The sequence below is a fragment of the Apodemus sylvaticus genome, chromosome 17, assembly GCF_947179515.1.
Source record: "Apodemus sylvaticus chromosome 17, mApoSyl1.1, whole genome shotgun sequence".
Taxonomy (NCBI): domain Eukaryota; kingdom Metazoa; phylum Chordata; class Mammalia; order Rodentia; family Muridae; genus Apodemus; species Apodemus sylvaticus.
The window spans coordinates 20,357,930-20,372,551 of NC_067488.1; positions in this window are offsets into that span (position 1 = coordinate 20,357,930).

Consider the following 14,622-nt stretch of genomic DNA (forward strand, 5'->3'; position numbering starts at 1 on the left):
CGGTATTTTCTTAGCAGCATCCAGATGAAGATGTAGAACTCTCAGCTCCTTGTGTACCATGCCTGTCAGGATGCTGCCATGCTCCCCACCTTGGTAATGGATTGAACCTCTGATTCTGTAAGCCAACCACAATTAAATGTTGTCTTTATAAGAGTTGCCTTGGTCATAGTGGCTGTTCACTGCTGTGTAAAACCCTAACTAAGAGAAGGGCCCGTAGAGGTTCACAGAGACTTCGGCAACAGTGATGGAGCCTGCCTGGATCTGAGCTAGGTCCTCTGCATACATGCTGTGGTTGTTTAGCAGTGGTGTGGGGAGGGTGCGGCGCTGAAGGACTTATAAGAGTGGGAATAAGGGTGTCTCTGAGCCTTTTGCCTGCTCATGAGACCCTTTTCCTTTTACTGGGTTGTTGTGGGTGATGGTGGTGGTGGTGGTTGCTCTTTTCTGAAGGAAAACAGAGGAGCAGTGGATCTAGGGGAAAGGGGAGGTGGGCAGCATTTGAAGGAGTAGGGGGGGGGAGGAGGCTGTGGTCAGGATGTGTTTTATGAGAGAACAATAAGGAAGGATGGGATTTGTGATGGTTTGTCAATGCTCAGCCCAGGGAGGGGCACTATTAGAAGGCATGGCCCTGTTGGAGTAGGTGTGTCACTGTGGGCGTGGACTTTAAGACCCTCATCCTAGCTGCCTGGAAGTCAGTATTCTGCTAGCCTTCAGATGAAGATGTAGAACTCTCAGCTCCTGTGCACCATACCTGCCTGTATGCTACCATGTTCCCACCTTGATGATAATGGACTGAACCTCTGAAGCTGTAAGCCAGCCCCACTTAAATGTTGTTCTTATAAGAGTTGCCTTGGGGCTGGAGAGATGGCTCAGTGGTTAAGAACACTGACTGTTCTTCCAAAGGTCCTGAATTCAAATCCCAGCAATCACATAAAGAAATCTGATGGCCTCTTCTGACATGTCTGAAGACAGCTACAGTGTACTTACATATAATAAATAAATAAATCTTAAAAAAAAAAAAGGGCTGGAGAGATGGCTCAGTGGTTAAGAGCACTAACTGCTCTTCCAGAGGTCCTGAGTTCAGTTCCCAGCAATCACATGGTGGTTCACAACTACCCATAATGAGATATGATGCCCTCTTCTGGTGCATCTGAAGACAGCTACAGTGTACCCATATACATTAAATAAATTAATTAATTTAAAATGAAATAGGAGTTGCCTTGGTCATGGTATCTGTTCACAGCAGTAAAACCCTAAGACAGGGCTCCTTGAATTCCATCATGACTTACTTAAGGCTTTTAAGAACCCATTTCTCCCCTAAGAGCTATTAGGGATTAATAGTTACTAAGAGAAAGGAATCCTTTCACTTCAGTGATGCAGCCCTTTACCTGTGTTCTGTAACTGCCCGCCGCAGTTACAGCAAATGGGTTACCGGGTTACCTGGAAGGGAAGCTGGGAATAGAACAGGGTTGCGAGAGAAATATGAAGCCAAGACAGAAGGTTTTCTGATCAAGGCTTAAAGTTTAATGGGGGTCTCCAAATATATAGGTGGGGAGACTCTTCCCCCAAAGGCTGGAAACTGTCAGCAGAGCCAGTTCAGGTTGCTCAGCAGGTGGCTAGTTCCTCTTGGAAACTGCAGGTCCTTGAAGAACAATGGGCTTCACCTTGGTCTGAGCGCTCCACCCTAGGTGGAGGGGATTATGGCCAACACAGGAGTTCCGGCTCGAAGGCTGGGAGAGGAACTTCACCATGGTCAATGTTCCTGCCAGGCGGCAAAGCACCCCAATAAGACTCTCTACAAAGTTCATGTAAGGAACCATAATTATCAATCACATTGAGTCAGGACACAAACAGAAGACATGAAAGTAAGACAGGGAATTGTTTGACGAAGGGTTCAGCAGAAGGAGACGTGGGATGGAGAGAGTAATGGGAGATTGAAGTGATGAAAATATATTCTGTATATATGAAATTGTCAATGAGTAATCAATGAACAAGTACATAAAATAATGGAGTATATTGGCATGAATTTTGTTGAGAATTTGTGCATGTGTGGTTAAAGGCATTTTTGGCAAGTGGGTTCTAGTTTTGTTAACATTTTTTCTCTATGAGTTTTTAATTTCTGTTTTTATCTTAACTGCCTCCTTTCCTACACTTATCAAGGTCCTGATACTAGGGTATTAAATAAAATTTAATACACTAAAGACATTGATAGACTTCTGCTCTTCAGTGCAATGAACATCTATGTGCGTGTTTAGATGAATTTCGTATGGTTTTGGACCCCTAATTTTTTTTTTTTTTTGAGGCAGGGTTTCTCTGTATAGCCCTGGCTGTCCTGGAACTCGCTCTGTAGACCAGGCTGGCCTCGAACTCAGAAATTCACCTGCCTCTGACTCCCAGAGTGCTTGAATTACAGGTGTGCGCCACCATCGTCCGGCTGGACCCCTAATTTTTTATTATGCATCCGAACTGAATGTGATATAGGACTTCATTATTACGTTTTCATACATGTATATAGTATAGTTTGGTTATATTCATCCCCTAGTATAATTTTGTTCCTTTCTTCTCCCATCTGTCCCTTTTGTCTTTCTGTCTTCTCTATTTTCAGGTCTTTGTGTGTGTTTCTTAGAAAACATGGGTAAGGACTTATTTAGATTAGCATGGTCTACTTCTCTGGTGGCTAGCTAAAGAAAATGTCCCCTTTCCCCAGCAACCATGAACTACTTCTTGATCCTCGGGGAAGGGTGTGGCCTAATGAGGTCCCCCTGTTATAAACCCTCAGGCAGGCATAGGACTTAAGGAGTCCTTTCCCTCTAAATTCCTATATTGCAATGGTTTGTATTTTCATTTTCACCCACTGAAATTGATCTGTAATTTCCCTTTTGACTTATTTGTTAAGCCATAGCTTATTTAAAATCTGTTATTTTGGATCTGAAGTTTTCTAGTTGATTTCTAGTTTAGTTCCTTGGTGATCACAGATTGTGGAGTTGATTGACTTCTAATCTTTAATTTTTTTTTTTTTGACTCTTGCCTTTTGGTACAGGATATGGTAAGTTTTGGTAAGAGTTCTATACATGTTTATAGAGAAGTGCAAGTGCATTTTGCTTTTGTTGCTGGTAGAGTTCTATAAATGTCATGTAGGTCAATTTGATTGACAGTTTTGTTTAAGTTGGACATATCCTTAGTGATTTTCTGTCTCCATTTTCCTCACAGTTTTTATAAAAGAGATGAGGAAACTACACAACCTAATTATGGGTTTGCCAGTTTTACTTTGTGATCTATTGAGTTTATTTCATGAATAACAAAATTCTGGCATTAGGGATATAAATATTTAAGCTCTTATATTGTTGTCATAAATTGACCCTTTTGTGATCATGAGAAGCAATTTCCCTTGTAATAGTTTTTTGTTTTCAAGTCTCTGTGTGATATGAATATAGTCACTCCAGTTTTCTTTGGGTTATTATTTGCATAGTCTACCCATTTCTATTTCTTTACGGTTAATCTTTTGCATTATTATAGTGAAAAATGGACTTGCAAGATATTTGACTTGCTGTGTTTCTGATGAAAATAAAGCAACTGTTTTCATCTTGGTTCTCTTCTGCATAACAGATCTTTGTTCTTTGGTTCCTCTTTACTGGTGTCTTTAAACAATAGACTGTACTGTATAATTCATCATGTTTATTGTATTGGGAGCCTTTTGTTGTTCTTTGTGGCTTTCAGCATATTTGAGAAAGTTTTTTCCATCAATTTCACATTTTTTTTCTGTCCCCCTTTTGTTCAGGGACAAACAGTCCCTCGGTGTTCAGTTTTATTTATTAAGCTGCCTGAATTTTTCCAGAGAGCTGATTGTCTGTCCAACTTATGTGAGTGGCTTTCTCACATGTTTCTTTTGGACAGTTCTAATGGCACATCTATAGCTTACATTTACTTTTACAACAGTGTCTCAGAGTCTATTGATATTACTCATTTTTTTCATTTCAACCATTGTATTTTCTACTTTTTTTTGTTTTTTGTTTTTTTTTTTGTTTGTTTTTTTTTTTTTTGTTTTGTTTTTTGGATTTGGTTTTTGTCAAGACAGGGTTTCTCTGTGTAGCCCTGACTGTCCTGGAACTTACTCTGTAGACCAGGCTGGCCATGAACTCATAAATCCACCTGCCTCTGCCTCCCGAGTGCTGGGATTAAAGGCATGCGCCACCACTGCCGGCTCTGTTTGTCCATAATTCTGCTATGAGTATCATCCTGACTCATTGTGTCTTATATTTTCCTTCTTTTAAACAACCGTGGAAGCTTTGGATCTGCTTCTGTGAATTGAACTATGTTGGATGCTAAATAATTCCATATTTCTGTGTTCTCAAGCTTGACCGCCTGTTTTCCTTTCTTCCTTCCTCCCTCCCGTCTTTCCTCCTCTTCCCCTCTCCTCTCTGCTCCCTCAGTGCTAGGATGGTAGGTGTGTAGCACCTGTTTCTTGGAGTTGTGATTTGAATAAAAAATAGCCCCCATAGGCTTATAGTGACACAATTTGGAGGTATGGCTTTATTGGACTAGATGTGTCCTTGTTGGAGGAAGTATGTCACTGTGGGGGAGGGAGGGGGAGAGTGGCAGCAGTGGGAGGTGGTGGGGGGGGGAGGTTTTCAGAACTCAAGCCAGGCTGAGTCACTCTCTCTTCTTGCTGTCTGCCCATCTAGATATATAAAGTTCTCAGGTACCTCTCCAGTACCATGACTGCCTCTGTACCGCCACACTTCTCGCCATGACGGTAATGAACTAAACCTCCTTAATCTAAACCTGCTGCAATTACATTTTGTTTTAAAATAAGAGTTGCATGCTCAGCCGGGCAGTGGTAGCGCACGCCTTTAATCCCAGCACTTGGGAGGCAGAGGCAGGCAGATTTCTGAGTTCGAGGCCAGCCTGGTTTACAGAGTAAGTTCCAGGACAGCCAGGGCTACACAGAGAAACCCTGTCCCGAAAAAACAACAACAAAAAAGGCCAAAAAAAATCTTTTTCTTGTCCTCACTACTGAGGCAATAATCTCTTGGTCTTTATTTAACCCCCATTCATTATTAGACTTGGCACTGTGAAAGATGGACACAAACTCTTTCCATCTCTGCGCAGCCTCTTGGTGCAGAGCCACAGCTTCCTCTGTGTGGTTCTTTCCCAGGCTATCATACTTCCCATGCGTATGACACTCAGCATTCAGGGGCAGAGTCAAGGTAGTCTGGCCATTGTTCAAATGCCACAGTTCTTTCTCTACAGTGTCCCGTTATTGAAGATGACGCTAAATTTTAGTCACTTTGACTCTGTAGACGTCCCGGTTCCACCTAACCTAATCTGTCAAGCTGTCAGAAGCCACGAAGGCTTCCCAGCTCTGTGCTGCTACCTGGGGACTTTCTCCAGTCGGTGAGCTGAGTTTGGATCTAGCTTGCTGCCTCAGGGGAACGACCCCCAGGAAAGGCCACACAGAGATGCTTCAACTATCAGCACCCGAAACCACTGCACCACGTATTTCCTCTTCTTTTGGTTTGATGTCGAGTAAATCTGCACCACGTCCTGTACTTTGTTTTAGAAGGGACCACCTCAGCCGGGCAGTGGGAGCACATGCCTTTAATACCAGCACTTGGGAGGCAGAGGATTTCTGAGTTCCAGGCCAGCCTGGTCTACATAGTGAGTTCCAGGACAGCTAGGGCTGTACAAAAAAAGGGGGGGGGGGCATCTCTTAGAGATGTTTTAATTTGTTTTTAAAAACTATTTGAGTGTAACTGGCAATATATTTAAATGGTGTTTTCATGTATTAGACTTTCCTGTATTCTTTATCAGATAGTTAGACCTTTTCTTTTCCACCTCTAAATATTCTTTATTTGCTATAAAAAAATGGCTCCCCCCCCCCTTTTTTTTTTTTTGGTTTTTTGGATTTGTTTTTTTTTCCAGACAGGGTTTCTCTGTATAGCCCTGGCTGTCCTGGAACTCACTCTGTAGACCAGGCTGGTCTTGAACTCAGAAATCTGCCTGCCTCTGACTCCCAGAGTGCTGGGATTACAGGTGTGTGTCACCACTGCCCCACTGGCTTCCTTTTTTTTTTTTTTTTTTTTTTTTTTTTTAAATAAATCCTTTCTTGTCTCTAATGTCTTCACTTTGCTTAGAATTGCCACTAATCCCAGAGCTGTTGGGGGAAAACAGTAAGAATGCCCAGCGTGAAGTTTCTTAATAGTTTGTTAAATGCTGTATTGTGTGTTTAGACAGGGGCCATTTGTTTACAAATGTTTTGACCACATTTTAAGCTTCCCAGGTTGAGGGATGAGAGGAGCCACATTATTTAAGACCTTTACCGATGGATTATTTGGGGTGGGTCAGGGAGACAAATGAATTAGTTTCTATCCAATTTAGGACAGAGTTCCATTTGAAGTCAGACTCTCAGGGGGATCTCCACACGCGAAAGCAAAGGAATGTCACCATTATTAACCATTATCATTGGAAAGCAGCACTCCCCGTCAGTACCCACACAGGCGGCCAACCATCAGAGTGTCAGTGGGAGAGCCAGTGGCCTCGACACCTAGAAGAAAGCACACACAACTCTCCCTCTAGGTACTGAAAGGAAGCCGGTGTACAGATTCTGCTGTTCGGTATTCATAATCGCATTAAAAATTATGGCTGAGATTAACGTTGTGCCAGATCTTGCTATTTAAATTCATTAATAAGAAGAATTAGTCTTTAGAATAAATGTGTTTAAAATAGTCGATTAGCTATACTTCAACAGCATTAATCATCTTTGTCGTGTACCTTTTAACTTTGAACAAGCATGGTTTTGGGACTCAGTCTTTTCAACGGCTAAAGTGATAAAATAGACTTGCGGTTGGAGGCATCTTAAGAGACTCGGTAGCCGTAAAACACTTCCTGGTTTTTTCACTTCTAGCTCCACCGCAGCTGGATGACCCGGGGCGTAACCTGACTCCGAGAATCTGACCTTCTGTACACATTTCAGCCCCACTGAACGGCAGGAATCTTGCAGTTCTGAGTTCATAGCTCCCATCAGGAGCGGCGCTCAGTAGATTTGAGGGCAGATAGGTCTCCGCAAGGCTTCACTGCCTGCAGGCCAAAATAGCTTTCCTTTCCTGAGGAGACCAGGCCAAGATGACTTCCCACACAGGGGAGATGGCTTCCCATCTGATGTTCCAGGTTGGGGCTACTTTCATTTAGTCAGCACCACCCAACCTCTGGGTTGGAACTCACTACATTCAGGGCCCCAGGGCTGTATCATCTCCCTGGCTCCTGCCTCTGCCCTCCCAGTCCCCTTCTTATCCACACTCCCTCCAAGGTGATGAAGCCAGCGGACAGCTAGGCTCCAGCGTCCTGGCCTTGCCAACCCCTGCTGGGACAAGCTATCAGTTTTCCCTCTTGACAAAACAGAAGGATACAAAATCAAATCCAAAGCAAAGGTCACTTGGAGTTGAAGTCTCTGATCTTGTCATTCTTTGATTCCAATACTCTCTGACCCAGAACTCTTTCTTTAAGATAAATCCAATGATAAACCTTTTTTTTTTCTGTTTGTGTCAGCTGAGAAATTTTTTGCTGCACATGTTGCTATTCTTTGGTTTAACCTAGCAAGAAGAACCAGCATTTTATGGTTTCCAAAGTGCTTTCTTGTAATTACTTAATTGTGAACATGATAGTGGAACACCAGGTTTTCTTGTTCCTATCTGACATATAAGAATATCTGATGGCCAGGAAGACAGCTCAGTGCGTGAAGGGGCACAATGACAGTTAGGTTTCATTCTCAACTTGGTGTGACTTAAGAGTTGATGGGGAAGAGAGGCTCAGTGAGGAGGTGACTGGATTGGATTGGCATGCGGGCTTGTCTATGGGGACTGCCTTAATGAAATCAATTGATGTGAGAAGATCCTGCCCACTGTGGGTGGCACATTCCTTAGGTAGGGTTGTTCTGGAATTAGATAAAAGTATATAAAAGTCCTGCTGTGCAGCAAGCAAACAAACAAACAAGAATTTATACATTTGTTTCTCTCTGCTCTTGATTATAGATGTGATATGACGAGCTGTTTGAAGTTCCTATCCTGACTTTCCTCCAGTGACTGACTGTAATCGGGAATTTTAAGCCAAATCAACCATTCATTTCCTAAGTTTTACACACTCACACTAAATGAATAGATTTTTTTTCAAAAGCTTCTTAGCTCCAGATAGTTTTGAGACATAAATTGAGAGTCTGGTATGCCTACTTCCAGAGGCAATGTTAGTTCTACTGCCTTCAGCTACAGGATGAGGTGAATGTATTAATTCCCTGAAGACACCTCAAACTAGTACTCACTTAATTTTTGTGTGTTCTGCTTATAAGGTTCATCCCCTTCAGATAAAAATCACATGATTTCAGTATATTTGAAAATTTCAGGCTGTGGTGATAACTCAGTCAGTAAAATACTTACAGTACTAGGGAGGAAGAGATAGGGGAAACCCTGGGGCTCACTGGCCAGCCAGTCTGGCTTGCTGGACAAATTCCAAGACAATGACAGGCACTGTCTCAAAGAAAATAAGGTGGACATTACTTAAGGAATGACACATAAAGTGTGCTCACGTGTGTATACACACACACACACACACACTATGATATATAAACAGATATTTAGAAGGATATTTGGTACTGAGTCAGTTTAGTAAAGTAATAAGTTGCTACCTTGTACATTATGACCTCTCTAGGCATAGGCTCTTGATGAAGCTCACAGTACCAATATGGGTCCTGAGTCCACTTAGAGGATGGCAGGTTACCCTTATAACCATTGTGCTACAGTTACATAGACGGGGACCTCTTTGCTGGACCAGTTGGTTTTATAATTTGTAGCATTCACAGACGGGTAAGACGACCGATACCCTTTCTCTCCCAGTTGTCTTCTTCGCAGCTTCCAGCACTTTGAAAGCTAACCACCAGGGAAGAATTTTCCAGCTCAGTTCCAGCTTGCCTTCTGTCTAGCAACCGAGGTGTGGGATATCTTCAGCAATGGGGTCTTATCCTTCAGAACTGACAGACCTTGTGTTTGCTTCTAGCTTGATTTTCTTGGAACTGTAAAAATCTGAGTTTGTAATTCCTCATAATATCACTTATTCCCAAACCTCCATAATAATCATTTTGGACGGTTTGGGAATGCGTAGGTTTCTAATCTCTGCTGTAACTCTAGTCACTGAGACTTCTTAGAAGTGCTCATTTGTCACTGGTCATTTGAAAACATCCCTCACTTATTCAGATTACTAAGCCCCTGGTTGGGTGATTGTGGATCATCGTTTAGGATATCCTCTTAGGGGATCAACCTCTGCTTCCCAGTGAGCCTCCTTCAACAACCCTTTGTGAGGAAACCAAAGCATGCCAGAAGTTGCCTGTTGCTGAGAACCAGTCAGGTGGAAAGAACCCTTTTAGAATTTATGTGTGGCATCTCATGAATTCACCGCGTTGGCCCTTTGAAGTAAGGAAGGGTGGCTCCTGGAGATGATAACGGTGCTGATTCATATTCCCTAACAAATTCATAAAAGTGTATCTTGCTTCATACTGAAAAGAGTCAGTGCAATGCTTTGAATGTGTGCTCCAGAATCCATGAGTGGGAAAGGCCCAGGGGTGAAATCTAAAAGAAGTGATGGTTAATGTCATTGTCATCTTGGCTACATTTAGAATCGTTGGGAGATGCAACTCTTGATTGATGTTTGAGGACATCTCCAAAGAGATTGAAGTGAGGGAAAACAAAATAAAACAAAACAAAACAACAACAAACCTACCCTGAAGGTGGGTGGGAGCCATCTCATGGATTGGGGCTTTCAAACGTGAAAGGTACAAAGAAGTCAGAGGGAGTATCAACTCTGACCACTCTGCTTGCTGACTGTGGATGCAGTGCAACCAGCAGCCTGGCGCTCCTGTTAGCATGCTTTTCTGCCATGATAGACTGTTTCTCAAACCACAAACTGAAACAATCCATCCCTTCCCTAGTGGCATTTCCCACAACAAGAGGAAAGGTAGCCAGTGCAGGAAGTACTGCTGCTAATGAGAAGTGGACCCATGGATGGATCTGTCTGCTCTGAAAGAGCTTACCTTTCGGAGTTTGCCCCCTGTGTCTTTGCCATCTAAGGACACAGACGTCTTCTCTTCTAGAGGACGCAGCAACAAGGTGCCATCTTGGAACCAGAGGCGGAACTTGCCCGTGTCTCCATCTTGGATTTCGCAGCAACCAGAAATATGGGAAATAAAAATCAGCCCTTTGTAAATTCCCCAGCTTCTGGTATTCTGACAGCAGCCCAAAGTGGAGGAAGACGGGGCCCTGACAATCGTTTGCATGGGAACTGCTACTCACACCCGAGTTTCTCCTCCTGAAGAAAGCGCAGGGAGAGATGGGCGGCGAAAGCCAGGGCTTGAAAGAGGCTTAGAACATCGAAGATTTTGTTTTCCCAAGTCAGATTTAATGTCAGAGAACCTTCTCGTTTCCTCTGAAAACTGCATTTTCAAAAACAAGATCTTGAGGACCAGATCCATATCTTACAGTGTCAGATTTTTGTGGGACCATGAGAGGCAGTCTGCGGTCTGGTTGAGCCAGGCTTACTCCAGAGACCCAGTAGGATATTCTACAAGGGACAGAACCAGTGAGCCACACTCCCAGAAACTCAGGCTCCTGACACCAACTCCATACTCCTGACTCCTCAACTCCATAATCCTGTAGCCATCAGTCACAAGGTGGGCCAGGCCCCTAGTGTTCTGTCTGGACTCCACCCCCACAGTTACCTGGCAACAGCCAGGTAACCCAGCCCACTATAAAAGGGAATGCCAGGTCCCTCTTAACTCTTTTTCTTTTTCTCTCTTGCTTAGGCTCTTTTTCTCGTTCCCACCCCCCCACCCCCCGCCCCGTTCCCTCTCTCCATTCTTTCCCCCTCTTTCCATGTGGTCATGGCCAGCTCTCACCTCTATCTTTTCTTTCTTTCTTTCCTTCTCTATCTCTTTTTCTTTTCCTACTTCTCTATAATAAAGCTTTGAAACCATGGGCTGTCTCTTCTTATCAAAATCCTCTGTGTGGGTGCAATGGAACAGGTCCCAGCATCTCCAGCCGCCAGAAAGGACCCAGGATTTCCCCATCTGGCAAGCCTTCCTCTACAGGTACACAGGGGCTGTGCCTGAACAGCCCTGCATTCTGGGCAAGGACCTGCCTCCCCCCACCCCCGCCCCAACAGCAGGGCAGCCTCCCATCCATAGGTACTCGGGAGCCCACCGTCCCTTTACGGGTACGCAGGCCCCACTCGTTTTCCCTACAGATTTTAGTTCTTGAGGATGGCCTAGGCAGGGTGATTGTATCATGAGTCGGCGGACCACAGACAATACTTCCACATACCACAGGGACATGCTAGGCTAAGAGGACCAGAAAATAGGCAAGAGGAACCTACAGGCAATATCATTACATTTTTTTGAGCATTAATCTTGGACTATATTTGTGTGTGTGTGTGTGTGTGTGTGTGTGTGTGTGTGTGTGTGTGTAAGGTAACTGTCAGAGGATGACTTGCAGAAGTCAGTTCTCTCCTTCTTTCATGCAGGTTCTAGGGGAAGAACTCAGACTCCTCAGGCTTGTTCAGCACATGTCCTTTACACACTGAACTATCTCACCAGCCCCAAGTTACTACGGACTGCAAGATCTTGCTGTACTTCCTTGGTTGACCTTAAATTTCTGTCCTCCGACTTTAGCCTCCCAAGTTTTGGGTCTACAGAGAGGCACTTACATTGGAGCTGCATTTCAAAGAATTTTCACAGGCATCAAGGGCTATACGTGAAATACATAGTATCTGAATGCTGGCTCAAAGAAGTCCAGAAGCATGACCAGAGAGTCTCAACTTATATCTGGTCAGGGATTGTTGTCAACCAGCAAAGTCTTGCTTGTCCGCGATCCCTTTATTTCTCAATCGTATGCTCTATGGATGTGGGCGAAGTTCCTGAAAATGGTTGCGTACAGTGCATGCATTTTATTTGTTCTTCGGAGTTTAAAACAGTTTCAAGTAGAAAGAAAAGTGCTGTTTGAAAACAAAAACCTGGGTGGTCCTAGCTAGTAATAAAGGTTAGATGACCGAGATACTGCAAGACACACACACACACACATATATATATATATATATATATATATATATATATATATATATATATATTGCAGAGAAAAACATTGCTTGAAGGTGACGTTAGAACACAAGACAGGTAGCTGAAAAGGAATTCAGTTGACAAGACACAGGGGCCAGAATGCCGCAGTATAATTATTCTAGATTTCACTTTACAAGATGATCCTCTGAGCAAACTTCATAAAAGACAGCTTGGATGTGTGGATAAGCCTATATTAGCTTAATGGATTTTTGATGGAATACCAAAATTTGGGAGCAACCGGGCTGTGCTTTAATCAAGAAGTAATTCTCCCTACAACCCATTTTTCATTTTAATGTGCAGTGCAGTGGCTTGCTCATCACACTTTACTTTTTCCTTCTTCGTGATCATCTTGAATGTATTTTTTTTTTTTTCCAAAGAGCATCTGCTGACAGCTCCCGGAGGCCTGGCGCTGAGCTCTTATTCCTGTGAGCAAGCGGTTCAGGTGATCTTGTTCTCAGAGTTCTGCCATCTTTCTCACGATTTCATCTACTTTCTCAGCTGCCAACAGGCCCCCATTTATCTGTCTGCTTCCTCTCATGCCAAGTCGTTCTGAGAGGTCATTTTTCATCTTGTCAGCTTTCTTATCCCAATGGCCCATTCATTTTCCTCAGCCTTGTCCCTTTCTTCTTTGCTTTCCTCTCATGACAGTATGGGTTGAGGGAAGTTTTAAAGTGTTCAAGTTGACAGCAGAAGATCATGATTGGACTAGAATGCAAAGATGAGTTGATTTAACAGCGATGGTAGGCTTTCAAATCAATCATGGCTCTTGATTGTGAACGGTAGAAACTCAAGTTACCTTAAGGAAGGGGGAATTTATTGAAAGGCTTGTTGGAAAATAATTGTAGGGTGTCTTGGAGTTTCTATGGCTGGATTGAAACAAGGTGGCCAAAAGCAGCTTGGAGAGGAAAGGGTTTATTTGACTTATACTTCCATATTACAGTTTATTACCAAAGAAAATCAGAGCAGGAACTCAAACTGGGCGGGAATATGGAGGCAGACACTGATGTAGCGGCTATGGAGGGACGCTGCTTGCTGGCTTGCTGCTTGTGACTTGCTAGGTTTGCTTTCTTACAAAGCCCAAGGCCACCAGCCTAGGGATGTCCACACCCACCATGGGTTGGGGGTTGGGACCTTGACCATGGTCCACACATATTATGTAATGTCTGGAGAATACCACAAAGTTTTACAAAGAAGAGAGATATCCCTAGGCCACCCCAGATCCCTCACTAAGGTAGCTTCCCCAGCGCTGATGTAATTATGTATTATTTAAAAATGTTGTACCCCTGAGAGAGGCACGAGCCTGCTCTTGGTCTGTCCATTAATAAACTCAAAGCTTTAATTGGTTTAATCAGCATGGTTGTCAATAACTACCGCACATGGATCTTTTCGGCCTGCCTTTTGGACTGTCCACCCACCCTGTTTTATTCTGTAAGCAGGGTGTCTTAGTGTCCTAGCTTTGTTTCAGATTTACATCTTCCAGAAGACAGCATCTCTCAAGCTTGCTTATAAATTACTGCCAGGGAAGACAGCTGATTGGTTTTACCGGTCATAGGCACCTGACTCTGAGTTATTAACCAGCTTCAAGAGTTGGTTAATAACTCAGTTGGAGTGGAAAGGGAAAAGATGTGGCACCATGCCTCACATCGTATTGTAACCACGTCCTGGAGAATGGGGGATATCTCCACAGGAAAGATGATAGGGGAAAGAATGACACAAGGCTGTGGCAGAATGCACTCTCTCTTTTTAAAAGTTTTCTGGGGCTGGAGAGATGACTCAGTGGTTAAGAGCACGATGGCCGCTCTTCCAGAGGTCCTGAGATCAGTGCTCAACCACCACATGGTGGCTCGTAGCCACCTTTAATGTGTTCCAATGCTCTCTTCTGGTGTGTCTGAAGACAGCTACAGTGTACTCACATACATAAAATACATCTTTTTTTTAAAAAAAAATCTTTAAAACAATTATTTTCGCATAAGACCGTGCAGGAAGATGTCTCTTCTCTTGGTGGTATCCTGAATTATGATGTAAAGACTACTTTGAGTAGAATTATAGTACAGTATATATATTATATTATATTGTATATTATATATATATATTGTATATTATATATATTATAGAATTATAGTATAGAAATTTCCCAGTTTTTGTTTAGAACTGCCAGAGTTCTTCTTAAATGTCTACAGTTATCTTCTAGGAATCCTCACTACAGAAATGTTTTCCTGTCATATTGACTACGAACTTGAAGATTCTATTTCCTTTGGCCATTGAAACAGTAACAAACATAATGCAAGGTAGACTCTTCACAGTCCTTTCACGCCTTGGTTGACCGTAAGGAACACGTGGTGAGGAAGTGTCTGTCATTGTTGAAAACAACCATTTTTTTTTTCAATAACCATAGATACATGAATGTCCTTTGTCTTAGTTCATTCTGTTCTCTCCCGCATGTTGGCTTTGGGTCCTTATACTTAGGCGTCCACATC